The sequence below is a fragment of the Pongo abelii genome, chromosome 8 (assembly GCF_028885655.2).
Source record: "Pongo abelii isolate AG06213 chromosome 8, NHGRI_mPonAbe1-v2.0_pri, whole genome shotgun sequence".
NCBI lineage: Eukaryota > Metazoa > Chordata > Mammalia > Primates > Hominidae > Pongo > Pongo abelii.
In genome coordinates, this window is record NC_071993.2 from 27,817,343 (window position 1) to 27,832,840 (window position 15,498).

The following is a 15,498-nucleotide window of genomic DNA, read 5'->3' on the forward strand; positions in this document are numbered from 1 at the left end:
CACCAGTAATTCACATGAGTCCTGAGGTGAAATTTGGCTAAAAACTAAGGAATTATTCTGAGTCCACCTATGGGCAAATATATGATTCAGTGGTATATCTAGATGTACAAAAGTTCTAATTGGATTTACAGAAAAACAGTTTAAGCTGCAGTTTTGTACAACTTGGAACCTGAAAAGATAATGCTTGGGACTTGAAAATATTGATATATCTGTATTGTCCAATATAGATCTGAAGGAACATTTCAGGAGATAAAATGCATAAGCAATAGGAAGCCAGTGGGACTATAATAACAACAATTTGGTTGAGTAGTATTTTAAAAAGTAGAAATTATTTTTACAAATAGAACACTTTGAGTCCCTTTGTGGTGGCCATGCTTACAGCAACATTAGTATCAAATAATAATGATGTAGTCCCAGGTCACAACTGTGGAAAGACACAGGAAGTGCCTGACCTCTTAGATACAAGCACCTGCTGCACGGTGGTAACAAAAATGAGTAGAAGTCAGTAGACAAGTAGTCTTTATCTAATTTGTCCGTAGACAAAAAAAGACTCTAATATTTGTCTGATAACATAACATAAATACAAGTTTTTCTTACTAGTTTTTCATTTTGTTCAAGTACTTTTTCTATCAACAGACATTTTATCAAAAACATTTTGATTATTTTAAGCCCATTTATCTAAATAAAGCAGCTTCTATAATGTTCTGAGTATCCTTTATATGACTTATTCTTAAGATTCTCTTCATGCCATGCATCATTTTAACACTAAATAATTCTATAATCATGAATATTTTCAATGTTTAATGCATTATGTGGTATGGCAGGTAGCAAGTGTACTATATTTTGTTTGAAATGTCCTCTTGATTTTTGGTGAGGAAGACAAAGTAAAATATTTTCAGATGAGCTACTTTTTGAAATATGCAGATGAGTGAATATTTTTGTCAATATTATTTTTCATGCTCAGTAACCGAGTCAATAGCTGCATGAAGATAACAGATAAGCTTGATCTAGAGAGCATATGTGAGGTTTTCGATCAAAATGTTGTGATTTTCAATATGTGCCTGTCCTTAAATCAAATTGCCTTTAAAGTCATAAATTGAGTTTAAAAAATTTTAATTAGGAAATTTTGATGCTTATTATTTTAAAATTGAAATTATTTATTGATATTACTTTTAACAGAGTCTCTTTGAGAGTGCTTCACAGAATTTTGTGTGTTTACCTGAGGCTACATATCAAAAAGTAGTCAAGACAATAAATAGAAAAGTAGACGGTAAGAACCAGTTTTTATTTGAAGTCATTTGACCAAATGTTTGACTAAATGCATGAGGACTGATATACTCTAATTGCAAAAGAAAATTACCCACTAAATGCATAACATTGAAAAGAAAGAAGTAAAATGATGATAAGTTATGTATCTCCTCAGGTGTTGGCAACAGGTTATGTAGAGTGTGAAAAAAAAGAACTGAATTATTTGTTTGAATCCAAGATACTCTAAGACCTGAGGAAAGTCAGGGAATAAGGAACAGAAAAGGAGTAAAAGAGAAAATGAAGACTAAGAAAGACAGAGAGAGTACAGGGAGTACATGAAGGAACAAGAAGCAGGTTTATATAATGGAGGTGGCAAAATAAACTTTTTTTTTTTTTTTTTTTTTTTTAGAAAAAGATAGACCATGGTTAGAAAGATGGCAAGAATATACAATAATCTTCCAGTACCAAAACTTGTCAAAAAATCACAGCTAAAGTTTTCTCACTTTTCCTGTCTTTTTCACTACTGAGAAGGCATTAGGGATGGAATTACCTGAGCATGCAGAGCTGTGTTTTATTTGCAATAGGTGAATATTAGCATATAATATTGGTGTATATAATATTTCAAGTGACTATAACTGAAACAGAACAGGACCAATAACAATGGTAGCGTGTTGACTTATGAACATGAAAGGTAGCACAAGCATACACTGGCACTTGCTCGTGTGCATTCACACTCAAACACACACATACAAACACATACACACACACATACACACAAACACACAAACACACTGAGTCTGCTCAACAAAACAGCTGAGTTCCTTGAGATTCCCAAAAGAAAAGTGAGTCACTGTGGTTTACCAAAATTTTGGTTTTTCCTGTGTGCCCATTATTTCTTAACTAGCAATACTCCAATCTTATTTTTTCCCGGGGCATGCTGTGAACCCATACAAAGTAAGTTCACTCAATTTGTCTCATCAAATCGTGCATAATAAACTAGATATTGTTTCATCTTTTCCTCGGTCAAAAAGCCCTTATATAAGAAAATGAATACAAATGCCTCTCTTCTTGATTCTTCACCTTCTACATATTTACAACTATTTCCACCACAACCATAATCAATTTAGTACAGTCTCAGTCTTAAAACCCCCCCAAAAAGATGTTTTATTAGAATGTAAAAACTGATAGAAATATAACTTGTATAAATTGTTTCTTCACAGAAGCAGTGCGATGTTCATCTTTTACCAACAAATACATTATGTTCAGAATTGCCATTTAGCCAAATACATTTCATCAACTATCTTCTCTGATGTTTTCTATATATTTTTATATTTTTGTATGATTTACTTTAATGTTCTTAGAAATATCTGTTACATATTTCATTGTCTGTGAGAGATGACTGATTGATAAATAAGATTCTTAAGGGATATAAACTCTCCAAAGTACAAAGAATTACATTTAGTCACTTTAAACATGCCTGACCATATGGTGTGCAGGTATTCTACAGAAATGAGCTTAAAGTTTTCATAAAATATATCTTAAATTAAAACCTGCTATAATTACTGTGAGATGTTCTTTTCTCAGTGCACCAATAGCTTCAGAATTAACATGTGATTCCCTGGAAAAGCCTCACACATTCTCATAAGAAATGATAAATCGAGCTACCATTTCACATGTGAAAGTATGATGAGTCTAGATCCACACTCGATGAAATGTGAACACAGTGCCACCAGACAAAATATAAATATGTAACCAAAATGTATTCCTTCACAGACGAAATGGTTGGATTTAAACCTTTTAAGACCAAAAAGATTAAAACACACACACACACACACACACACACACACACACACACACACACGAGCAACTTCGAAAGCCATGTTATCATTAAAGGCCTATTTACTGCTTGCCACTTGACAATCCTATGTATGGTAGCAAATGGTGGTTCTAAAGTGTGATGAGAGAATCCCTGAAGTTCGAAGTCCCATGCATAGGTATCATGTGGTATAATGATATTTTTGTTATTTTCCTTTTTCACTCTTATTTTCATAAAGGTTGCACTGAAATTTTTCAGCCATAATATGTCACCGTGCCAGAGCTCTAATGGTTAATAGGACAAAGTTGCCATAGTTACTGGCATGTATAGTTATTTATGCTTGTATTTTAACTATTTCTATTTTAATTTGAAATATAGAATGAAGAAGCAGATAGAATAACTGAGACAAAACTCAGTGATGCCTGCAATCATTTTCATGTTGATATTTAGTGACTATGAAGAGTCTACTTAAATGACCTGCAGACTCAAATGGCACAAAATAAGGCCTCAAAATGAATTCAAGCAAAGAGAATAGTGTGAGTATGGATACATCTGAAATATATAACTCCAATCAAAAAAAGTTGCAGAATGATGACTACAGTGTACAACCATTTCTCTCAACTTTTAGGACTTGAAATCATATTCTACGTATTAGCTAAGACCATGCACATATATTGTACCATGTTTTAAACATGCATCGTAATGGTATTTGAAAACCTAATTTAGACTGCTGAGGGAAACCTGAAATTCAGATGATTTTTTTTTTTTTTTGAGACAGAGTCTTGCTCTGTCACCCAGGCTGGAGTGCAGCGGCACAATCTTGGCTCACTGCAAGCTCCACCTCCCAGGTTCATGCCATTCTCCTGCCTCAGCCTCCTAAGTAGCTGGGACTACAGGTGCCCACCACCATGCTCAGGTAATTTTTTGTATTTTTACTAGAGACGAGGTTTCACCGTGTTAGCCAGGATGGTCTCAATCTCCTGACCTCGTGATCTGCCTGCCTTGGCCTCCCAAAATGCTGGGATTACAGGCATGAGCCACCGCGCCCGGCCAGATAATATTTTTTAATGCCTGTGTTGGTTGTTATTGTAAATATCGGGTTCTCAAACTTAAATACCAGCATAATCATTATTTAGAAAAAAATCTTTCCATCAAATTTGTAATAATCACTGAAAATGTAAAAACTATAGACATTTTAAATATTTGAATCTTTTTGACAAATTTCATTAGATGGCTAAATTCACATGTTCTGAAGGTTGGTACATTCATCAATCCTTTGAGTGTACTTGAAACAAAACCTCTCATTTTTATTATAGGCTGAACAAGTTTGGAAACCCAATGATTAATAAATAATATATATTCTGTAAAATACAGACTTAATAGTTCTGGATGGAACTGTAGAAGTTACTAGCTCAGAGCCTATAGACATTTTAAATCTCCACATTCCCCTGGCAAATTACCTGAGATGCTTAAAATTCCCTCTTCTGGATGTTGGTATATTCATCCACCCTTTCATCTAGATGAGACAGAATCTTTCATTTCCAAGAGGTTGAACGGGTTTGGAAACACAATGCTTAATAAATAACATATATTCTGTAAAATATGGACTTAGTAATCCTGGATGGAGCTGTAGAAGTTACTAGCTCAGGGCCTATAGATATTTTAAATCTCCATATTCCCCTGGCAAATTCCCTTAGGCAGGTAAAAGTTTCCTCTTCTGAGTGTTGGTACATTCATCAACCCTTTCATCTAGGTGAGACAGAATCTTTCATATCCAATAGAGGCTGAACAGGGTTGGAAACCCAATGCTTAATAAACAATGTATATTCTGTGAAATACAGTCTTAGTAGTCCTGGTTGGAGCTGTAGAAGTTACTAGCTCAGGGCCTATAGACATTTTAAATCTCTGCTTTCCCCTGGCAAATTTCCTTAGGTTGCTAAAAGTTCCCTCTTCTAAATGTTGGCACATTCGTGCACCCTTTCATCTAGATGAGACAGAATCTTTCATTTCCAATAGAGGCTGAACAGGTTCAGAAGCCCAATGCTTAATAAATAATGTATATTCAGTAAAATACAGATTTAGTAGTCCCAGATGGAGCTGTAGAAGTTACTAGCTCAGGGCCTACAGACATTTTAAATCTCTGCATTCCCCTGGCAAATTCCTTTAGGTGGCTACAAGTTCCCTCTTCTGAATATTAGTACATTCATCCACCCTTTTGTGTTGTTGAGACAGAATCTTTCATTTCCAATAGAGGCTGAATGGGTTTGGAAATTCAATGCTTAATAAATAATGTATATTCTGTAAAATACTGATATAATAGTCCCAGATAAAGCTGTAGAAGTTAGGAACTCAGGGCCTATAGACATTTTAAACGTCCGCATTCCCTGGCAAATTCCCTTAGGTGGCTAAAGTTTCCTCTTCTGAATGTTGGTACATTCATCCACCTTTTCATATAAGTGAGACAGAATCCTTCATTTCCAGTCGAGGCTGAACGTGTTTGGAAACCCAATGATTAATAAATAGCGTGTATACTGTACAATACAGACTTAGTAGTCCTGGATAAAACTGTAGAAGTTAGTAGCTCAAAGCTAATAGACACTTTAAATTACCGCATTCCCTATCAAATTTCTTGAGGTGGCTAAAAGTTTCCTCTTCTGAATGTTGGTACATTCCTCCACTCTTTTGTCTTGCTGAGAAAGAATATTTCATTTCCAAAAGAGGCTAAATGGGCTTGGAAACCCAATGCTTAATAAATAATGTATATTCTTTAGAATACAGACTTAGTAGTCCCAGATAGAGCTGTAGAAGTTACTACTCAGGGCCTAAAGACATTTTAAATCTCTGTATTCCCCTGACAAATTCCTTTAAATGGCTACGAGTTCCCTCTTCTGAATGTTACTACATTCATCCAACTTTTCATCTAGGTGAGACAGAATCTTTCATTTCCAATAGAGGCTGAATGGGTTTGGAAACCCATTGCTTAATTAAAAAAAAAAAAGTGTATTCTGTACAATACAGACTTAGTAGTCCCAGATGGAAGTGTGGAAGTTATTAGCTCAGAGTCTATAGACATTTTAAATCTCCGCAGTCCCCTGGCAAATTCCCTGAGATGGTTAATGTTTTCTTTCTTGGATGTTGGTACATTCGTCCACCAATTCATCTAGGTGAGACAGAATCTTTCATTTCCAGTAGAGGCTGAATGGGTTTGTAAACACAATGCTTCATAAATAATGTATATTCTGTAAAATATGGACTTAGTAATCCTGGATGGAGCTGTAGAATTTACTAGCTCAAGGCCTATAGACAATTTAAATCTTTGCATTCCCCTGGCAAATTCCTTTAGGCAGCTAAAAGTTCCCTCTTCTGAATGTTGGTACATTCGTCCACCTTTCATCTAGGTGAGACAGAATCTTTCATTTCAAATAGAGGCTGAACGGGGTTGGAAACCCAATGCTAAATAAGTAACATATATTTTGTAAAATATAGACATAGTAGTCCCAGATGGAGGTGTAGAGGTTACTAGCTCAAAGCCCAGAGACATTTTAAATCTCTGCATTTTCCTGACAGATTCCTTTATGTGGCTAAAAGTTTTCTCATCCGAATGTTGTAACATTCATCAATCTTTTTGTATAGGTGACACTGAATCTGCAATACTCTTTCAAGTTTCAATGGCTTTGGAAACCCAGTGCTTAATAAATAACATATATTCTGTACCACACAAACTTAGTAGTCCTAGATGGAGCTGTAGAGGTTATTAGCTTGTTGTAACTGAGTGAGTTGTAGAGAAATGCTACAGTTTGAGACTAATTCAGGAGTCCTTTATTTCCTGGCAACCGAGAGACGGCTGGTGCTCAAAATTTTCTCAGCCCCAAAGAAGGGGCTAGATTTTGTTTTATGCTTTGGTTTAGAAAGGGGAGGAGGAGCCTAGCTGAAGCAATCTTACAGAAGCAAAACAGGCAAAGAAAGTTAAAGAGATAAATGGTTACAGGAAAACAAACAGTTCCAGGTGCAGGGGCTTTAAATCTATCACAAGGTGATAGACGCAGGGGTTTGGGTGCTATCAACTGGATACAAACGCGGGGGCTTTGGGTACTATCAACTGGGTGAATTCCTGGGAACTGTGGATATAGCTTGCCACAGCATGTTATCAGTAATTGCATTCTTGGATGTGCTGGGAGTCAGCTTGCACAAGTTAAGTCCTTGAGGAAGGGGGGTGGGTAAGGGGCTGCAAGTGAAGGAGCCAAAATGGAGTCTCTCTGGCTCTCTCAGCTAAGGGAGAGTCAATTCAGGTTAAAACAAGGTAGGATATCACATCATTGATTCCTCAGTTATAACAAGGAGGTTATATTGGGCTTTAAGATACATAAGCTTGACAGAAGCTATGCGTTGCTTTATAAAGTTAAGAAACCAATTTAATATACAAGGCCTGAAGACTAAACCTAACAATAGGAGGAGAAGGGGTCCAGCTAACCCAGTGATTAGAGTAGTTAGCCATGGATTCCAGTTAAACATGCTTTGGTACCAGGAGGTGTTATTTTCCCATTCCTGCTGGCATCTATCTAGATTCTCTCGAACTTTTTGAAGAGTATCTTTTATGACTCCAGACCAATTGGCATAGAAGCAACAACTCTCTCCCAGAGCTGCGCATAACCCTCTTTGGGAGAGAAATAGCAGATCTCAGTTTTGAAGAGGTACTTCAGCTAGAGACTCTACTTGGGTATGTAGTATATTTATGGCTGATTGGAGATTGCTTAAATCAGCATCTACTTGTTGAGATAGTGACATTAATCCAGTTTCTTCCTGAACCAGGGCAGCTGTGCTGATGGCTGCCAACCCAGCTATGCTTAGGCTGGCCAGGATGGGTACAAGGAGTGGGGTGGCTTGGCAAAACATGGGATGCAATTCAGGGGGAGCGATGAGAAGTTGTCCTTCTGGCCCACTGTACACATAGACCTGGGGGAGCACATGAACCAACACACACAGGAGAGGTCCTGTTTCAGTCCCATTGATGCAGCGAGTGAGACCTGAAGTGCAGGCTAACCAGGTATTGTTAGGTGCCTGGTAGGTGACTGAGGCGCTTAAGGAAGTACGTAGAGACTGATTACAGGTAGCGTGAAAGGGAGAAGCAGATAAGTTATATCCGGTGCTAATTAGACAAGAAGCGTTCCCAGACATGTCTCCTAGTGTGAGGGCATGGGGGCATATACAACAAGAAAGAAGGCCAATTTTAAGCATGGCTTCTATTTTTAATTTAGCATAATAAGGAGGTTTGGCCTTTAGGCACAACCAACAATCTCGGGCTAGTTTAGGCTGGGTGAGATTAAGGAGGTGATGTACCCCACCCAGAATGGACATCAGGCTGAGTTGGAGGTGTTGTCATTGCAGCTGAGGTTTAGGAACCAGGAATGGCAGCAGGACGGTTAAATCAACCCTGTCTGGGTGTTTTTGGAACAGAGGGTCACCTAAATCAGTTAAAGGCCTGATTGGCTTAGGAGGGCTTCATGAGACCAGGATTTTCTTCTGGATGGTGAACCTATGTTCCAACATCAAATCCCAGCATTTGATGTTCCAACATCAAATCCCAGCATTTGATGTTCCAACATCAAATCCCAGCATTTGATGTTCCAACATCAAATCCCAGCATATAAAACCTTAATCCCCATGACATGCCGTAAAACCCTTGAGCTAAATTAGGGTTATGGATGGTTATAGTAAGAGGATTGCAATTTCCCCTAGTACACAGTTTAGGACAGGAAGCACAAGCTATGGAAAGGGTTGAAGATTGGGTTGCTCCCCCAGAGTAGGTGGCCAAAGTTACACATATCCAGTCAGGGCAGAAAAACTGGTAAGAATCTCAACAACTAGAGTCAGGGTGATTTCCAGGACACAGGTAAAAGTCAACATTCTGGAGTCCTTTTTCTGCACCTTTGGAGCTCCCACATCCAGTTTGGCTTCCGGAGTGTCCAAACCCTGCAGCAAAGTCGACTTTCCCTGCCCTTATGATCAGCAGATTGTGTTGCTCTTCTAGGGTACTGGCAGGTTCTAGGAACAGAGCACATACATAGACTACAAAAGAGACTTCCTTTGAGGTCCCCGCCTTCCAGGTGGTGTTTGCAAACACACGTCCTGTCATGTAAGAAGTAAGGAGAAAAGAGTAGGAAGGAACAGAGGGCATGACAGGTGGAAACAAACAAAAGAGGTAAAGAATTAATCTAATGGCTTCACTTGACTTAGGTGCAGTTTTAAGGGGCCTGTCTCAGGCTTGGGGACCCATGTTTCTTGCTGGGCTTTGTTCGTCTTCTTGATGCGAGAGTGATGAATCCAAGCAGGAATGCCGTCTACTTTCAGAGCTGTTAGCATGGTGAGGATGACAGTATGAGGTCCTTTCCAGGCAGAAGTGAGTCCTTCCTTCTGGAAAGAGTGGCAGAGCCCCATCTGGTCAGGAACTGGATTGGGTTGTGCTTCCTGGACAAGCAGCCAGATGATGTCTTGTATCTGTTGGAGAGACTGCAGGTACTGTGACAAATTAGCTTGTGAGATTTCTGCCAAATTGGTATCCCTTAGTATAGGCAAGATAGGTGGAGCCCTCCCATACATGATTTCAAAAGGTGAAAACCCAGCCGGCTAAGGGGTGCATCTTACTTTAAGAAGGGCTAGAGGAAGGAGCTTTACCCAATTTTTACTGGTTTCTAGGATTAATTTTGTAAGAGTACTTTTTAGGGTGCAGTTAATGCGTTCTCCCTGCCGAGAGCTCTGGGGTCGATAGGCACAATGTTGTTTCCATTGAATGTTTAGTGCCTTACTGACTGACTGAGCTAAGGACAAGGTGATGGCCGGTCCATTATCAGACCCTATGGCAGCAGGCAGCCCATGCCGAGGGATGATTTCATTGAGTAAAAGCTTAACTACCATGGTGGCAGTCTCGTTTTTGGTGACAAATGACTCAGTCCATCCGGAAAATGTGTCTACTAGCACCATAAGGTATTTATACCCTGCCCATTGTGGCTTTATCTCTGTAAAGTCAATTTCCCACCTTTCTCCTGGGGCGTCTCCCCAGAGGTGGTGGCCTGGGCTGGGTGTAGGACGTTGCTTGGTGTTTATCTGAGCAGAAGCCGTGCACCGGAGAGCTGCTTGGTTAGCTAAGTCCTGAAGGTGGGGGATCTTGAAAGGGCTCCTTAGAAGCTGAGCCAGTTTTACTCCTCCCAAATGGGTGGTAGAATGCAGACGACTGATTAAAGTTTCCCCAAGGACTTGGGGCATGAAGATACTGGAATCAGGAAGAATCCACCAACCTCCTTGATTTTTACTGGCCTGAAGATCCAAAGCCTGTTTTTCCTCCTCTGGGGAGTATTCTGGGTGGTCCGGCAAGTCAGGCTGTGGAAAGGATATAGCGGGCAGCAGGGTCAAAGGCGTGACTGGGAACTGAGCTGCCTCTTTAGCTGCAGAGTCTGCTCTTTGGTTACCATGAGCAATGGACGTGTCTTCTTTTTTTATGTCCCTTGCAGTGAATTACAGCCACCTGTTGAGGGAGCCAAACAGCTTCAAGCAAGGCCAAAATTTCTTCTTTATTTTTGATAGTTTTTCCTGCTGAGGTGAATAGCTCATGCTCCTGATAGATGGCTCCGTGTACATGCACAGTAGCAAAAGCATATCTGCTGTCAGTGTAGATGTTAATGCGTTTGTTCTTACTCCATTAGAGGGCTTGAGTGAGGGTAACTAATTCAGCCCTCTGTGCTGAGGTGCCTGCTGACAGCATCTGGGCCCACAGTATATCTGTTTCCATAGTAACGGCTGCACCAGCCTTTCGTACTCCTTGTTCGAGGAAGCTACTACTGTCTGTAAACACAGTGGTGTCCACCTCCTTTAAAGGCACATCTTGGAGATCAGGTCGACCAGTTTCCATAATCGCTAACAGTTCCTGGCAGTCATGGATAGGTGTGGTAAGGTCTGGATCAGGGAGCAAGGTAGCTGGATTTAAACACCCTGTGGGAGAGAAAGTTGAATGAGGCTGATCTAACAGTTCTCTGATACTGCAGAATGTGAGCATTCGATATCCATTTGCCAGAAGCACTTCGTAGCAATGTCTCTACAGCATGAGGAGCTGTAAGGGTTATATTTTGACCTAGAGTCAGTTTATCAGCTTCCTGAACCAGGCTTGCTGTGGCTGCTATGGCTCACAGACAACTTGGCCACCTGGAGGCCACAGAGTCCAGTCTCTTAGACAAATAGGCCACTGGGCGTCTCCTTGGCCCCAAAGTTTGAGTGAGTACCCCTTTAGTGACTCTCTGGCTTTCATGAACAAAAAGTTGAAATGGTTTTGAGATATTTGGGAGGGCTACAGCAAGGGCCTCAGTTAATGCTTTCTTCAGGTTTTGAAAAGCCTGCTCCTCTGTGTCAGTCCAAACTAGAAGGCCATTTCCTCCAGTAGCAGAGTATAGGGGCTTGGCAATTTCTGTGAACCCCAATATCCATAGATGACAGTATCCCATGGCCCCCAGGAATTCACATACCTGTCTCTTGGTGGTGGGAGTGGGGATCCGCAGGATGGTTTCCTTTTGAGCACTGGCAAGTGCCCTTTTTCCCTTGTCTATCTCGTACCCCAGGTAGGAAACCCTGGGGAGACAAAGCTGGTACTTCTTAGCTGAGACCCGGTACCCGAGTTCCTGGAGAAGGCAAAGCAGCTCCCTAGTATGTTGCAGGCAGCTGTCAGTAGTTTCAGTAGCTAATAAAAGGTCGTCCATATACTGGAGAAGAGTGCAGTTAGGGTGACTGGCTCGGAACGGTATGAGATCTTGTTGGAGGGCTTCTCCAAAAAGTGTGGGTGAATTTTTAAAACCCTGGGGTAACCAAGTCCAGGTTAATTGGGTGGTGTCTCCAGAGCCAGGATCTGCCAATTGAAAAGCAAAGATAGGTTGGCTTTTGGGGGCCAGAGGAATAGCAAAGAAGGCATCCTTTAAGTCAAGGACAGTGTATACTGTATGTTCTGGTGGGAGCAGGCTGAGTAAAGTATAAGGGTTAGGGACAGTTGGATGGATGGTAACTGTTCACTTGTTAACTTCCCGCAAGTCCTGTACTGGCTGGTAATCAGTTGTTGTGGGTTTTTGGATGGACAAAAACAGAGTATTCTAGGCAGACTGACATGGTGTGAGTATACCAGCTTGTAACAGTCACTGAATATGGGGATTGATCCCCTCTCTAGCCCAATGACTCATAGGATATTGTTTTACCTGGACTGGCAGGGTGGTGGCCAGGAGTTCTACAACTACCGGCGGATGATGCTTTGCTAGTCCTGGGGGTTATGACTCAGCCCAGACTTGAGGAAAGAGAGTCTGTAAATCCTATAAGAGAGGATTAGCTTCATTCTCCAGCAGTCATGAGGGTGAAACCAAGAGATATTCCTCCAACAGAGGGGTAGTTAACAGGAGTTGGGCAGTAGGGGGTGTTGTGTCCCCTAACGTGAGGTGAGCTTGTTGGGCCAAGAAAGAGATAGACACCTGTAGCTTATGGAGCAGGTCTCATCCGAGAATGGGAAAGGGGCACTCTGGGACTACAAGAAACGAGTGGGTTACTCTTTTCTGTCCCAAACTCACTTCTCATGAGTGTGTGACAGGATATTCCTGAATAGCTCCAGTAGCCCCTTGTACAGTCACCCTTTTATTAGAGACACTGCCCAAGGGTGTCTGCAGTACCAAGTGTTCCATCCCGGTATCTATTAGGAAGCGTGTGGGCTGGCCCCCCACTGTAACAGTCACCATGGGCTCCCAGGGGCCAAGTGAGAGGGAGCCCTGGTACCGTCAGTCATCAGACTCCTCCGCTGTGGGGAGAGTGAGGACCTTTTTCTTTTCTGGTTTTTCTTCTGGCTTTAATGGGCGTTCCTTCTTCCAGTGTCCAATCTGCTTGCAATAAGTACATTGGTTTCTTTGTAGGGAAACCCGCTCACTTTTCTGGCCTTTCTGGCATGGTCCTGGGTCCCCTGGCTAGTGCTCTGCGATGGGAGCCCTTCCTTTTTGGCTTCCTGGATGGCCACCCCTAAGATTTTTGCTTGTCTTTTGGATACTTTATCAGCAGGCTTTTCAGCTGCCTGAGCTGCCTGTTTTTATTTCTCTAACTCTTGATTGTCAAAAACTCTCTGGGCTACTTCTAAAAGCTGGCTAATGTTAATTCCAGCAAATCCCTCCAGCTTTTGTAATTTTCTTTTAATATCAGGGGCTGCCTGAGCCACAAATGCCAAATTAATAGCATGGCTATTCTCAGGAGCCACTGGGTCAAAAAGGGTGTAAGTCTGAAAGGCCTCCTGGAGGGGTTCTAAAAACATTCCAGGTGACTCATCAGGCCCCTGGACTACTTCAGTTGTCTTAGATTCATGGGTTTTTGAGTGGGTCCCTTGATACCTGTGAGGAGATAGCAGTGAAAACCATTCAAAGCTCTCTTCCCACCTGAGGAGTTTGGATCCCAATTAGGCCAGGTAGAGGGAAAAACCTCCTCTAGGAGGTTTTGGGCTTCCTCCTCTGGTCTACCGGCTGATATAAGGAAATACTTTCTGGCTTCTCTTCAGATACAATCCCTCTCTTCAGAGATGAAAAGGGTTAAAAGGAGTTGCTGACAGTCATCCCAGGAGGGCCGGTGAGTCCGGAGCATGGACTCCATCAGTGAGGTCAAGACCTGGGGCTTTTCAGAGAAGGGGAGATTATGAGCCTTCCAGTTGTACAGGTCAGAAGTAGAGAAGGGGACATAAACTAAGAAGGGAGCAGAGAGCTCATCACCTGGAGGGATTTGTCCCTCTCTCAGTGGGAGGAGCGGGGCTACCTCCTCCTGCTGGGGCTGTAATCAGGAGGCTATAGGCAGAGACGCCACAGGGGATGTAGTCGAAGAAACTAGGGAAGATTCTAGGGGAGCAGGAGGGTTATAGGGCAGCAGAAATGGGTGAGAAAAACTTTTATTCAGAAGGAGGCAGTACAGGAGGAGCAGGGGGCCTGAGGGTTGGGATGACAGTGAGGCCTGGCTCAAAATGATCTAGGAGGTAGGATTATGAGCGGAGCCAAGGGGGAGGGCTCCAGACCAAGCTCAGCCATTGATCAATGTAGGGAAACTGATCAGGGTGACCGGGAGTTCCAACAATGACCTGCCACACAGCCTGAACAGCTGTGAGTTTCAGTGGCCCTTCAGGGCACCACCCAGTTCCAAACTGTGGCCATTCTACTTCACAGAGTGTCCAGAGTTTGCCTTTTTTAAGGCAGACTCCATAATCCTCTGAGAAACCCAGGGAGAAATTTTGTAACATACATTGGAGAGGGCTCCAATTTTTATGAGGCTGGGAAGAAGAGTTTCCCATTCTGGAGGCAATTTAACAAGGTTTGAGTAGAAATATTAAACCCAGCATGGACAGAGAAATTCACGACCTGGGGGGCTGTAGTATTGGAAGAACAGAAATATTATAACCAGAAGTAGGAAAAGAACTATAGCCAACACTCCTTGCCACATGAGATCTAGGGAGAGGACAAGAGGCAGGTCCAAGGCCAGTGGGACCTATGTGATCTCCCTCTCCTTTTTGACTTATAGCCCAAATATTTTTGGTGTCTCTGTGACTCAAAGGCAAAAAGTTCAAACTTGGCCTTTTCTTTTAAGGATTTTAGGAGGGAGAGCGGAGCCAAGTCTTGGAGGCGCTGGACTTGCTGTGACACAGGGAAACGAGATGTGCGAGGTAAGGGATGGGGATGAGGAGGAAAGGGGTCACTGGGATCTTTCCTAAGGTAGGAGAGTAGACACAGAGGAATAGAATAAGGGTCCAGAAGGAGGAAAGCAGTATGGGCATAGGTTTCTCTGCACAGTGCCTTATCCAAGGGCACAGGAAAAGTTACAGGATGACAGAAAAGGTGAGCAAGGAGGTCTGCAGGGTGGCTATTTTGAATCCACCACTGGTCTAAGGAGGAGGAGGTCCAGTCATTGGGGCATGGGGAATGGCAATCCAAATGCCAGCAACCTTTATGGTGCCAGAAATCCCAAATGGGCGAATGTTTCCCACACCCCTCCCCATAACAACACCTGGTTTGTTTCTGACAGAAAAGATAGGACTGGGAGGGCCAGCCCAAAAGACTAATGAGAGATTCAACCTCCTGGGATAGAAAATCTGTACTGACGACCTTGAAGAAATCTTTGCCCAGTCGTCTTGGGCAGTATTGATGACCTGACATATGAAACTTAGACAAACACCAGACAGGACAATAGTCATTGGGGTATATAAACAATTTTTATAGACAGTTTTTATAGACAGACAAGGGGAGGGGGTCCCGTGATGGGATCAGTCAGATGCCTGCCTGGCTGCTCCCCTTGCAGGGACTTAGGCTCCTCTTGGCATTGGCAGGCTGGTATAAATCCCTGGCTTGGATCAAGCTATGCCTGATGCTGCCCTAAGCCTTATGAGGTCTCCACAGAAC

At 42.0% G+C, this 15,498-nt stretch overlaps 1 pseudogene; it reads left to right on the plus strand.

Annotated features, from left to right (window-relative positions):
- The window catches only part of LOC112135123 (putative ankyrin repeat domain-containing protein 30B-like), a 156,529-nt pseudogene that overhangs the window by 16,539 nt on the left and 124,492 nt on the right, over positions 1-15,498 (plus strand).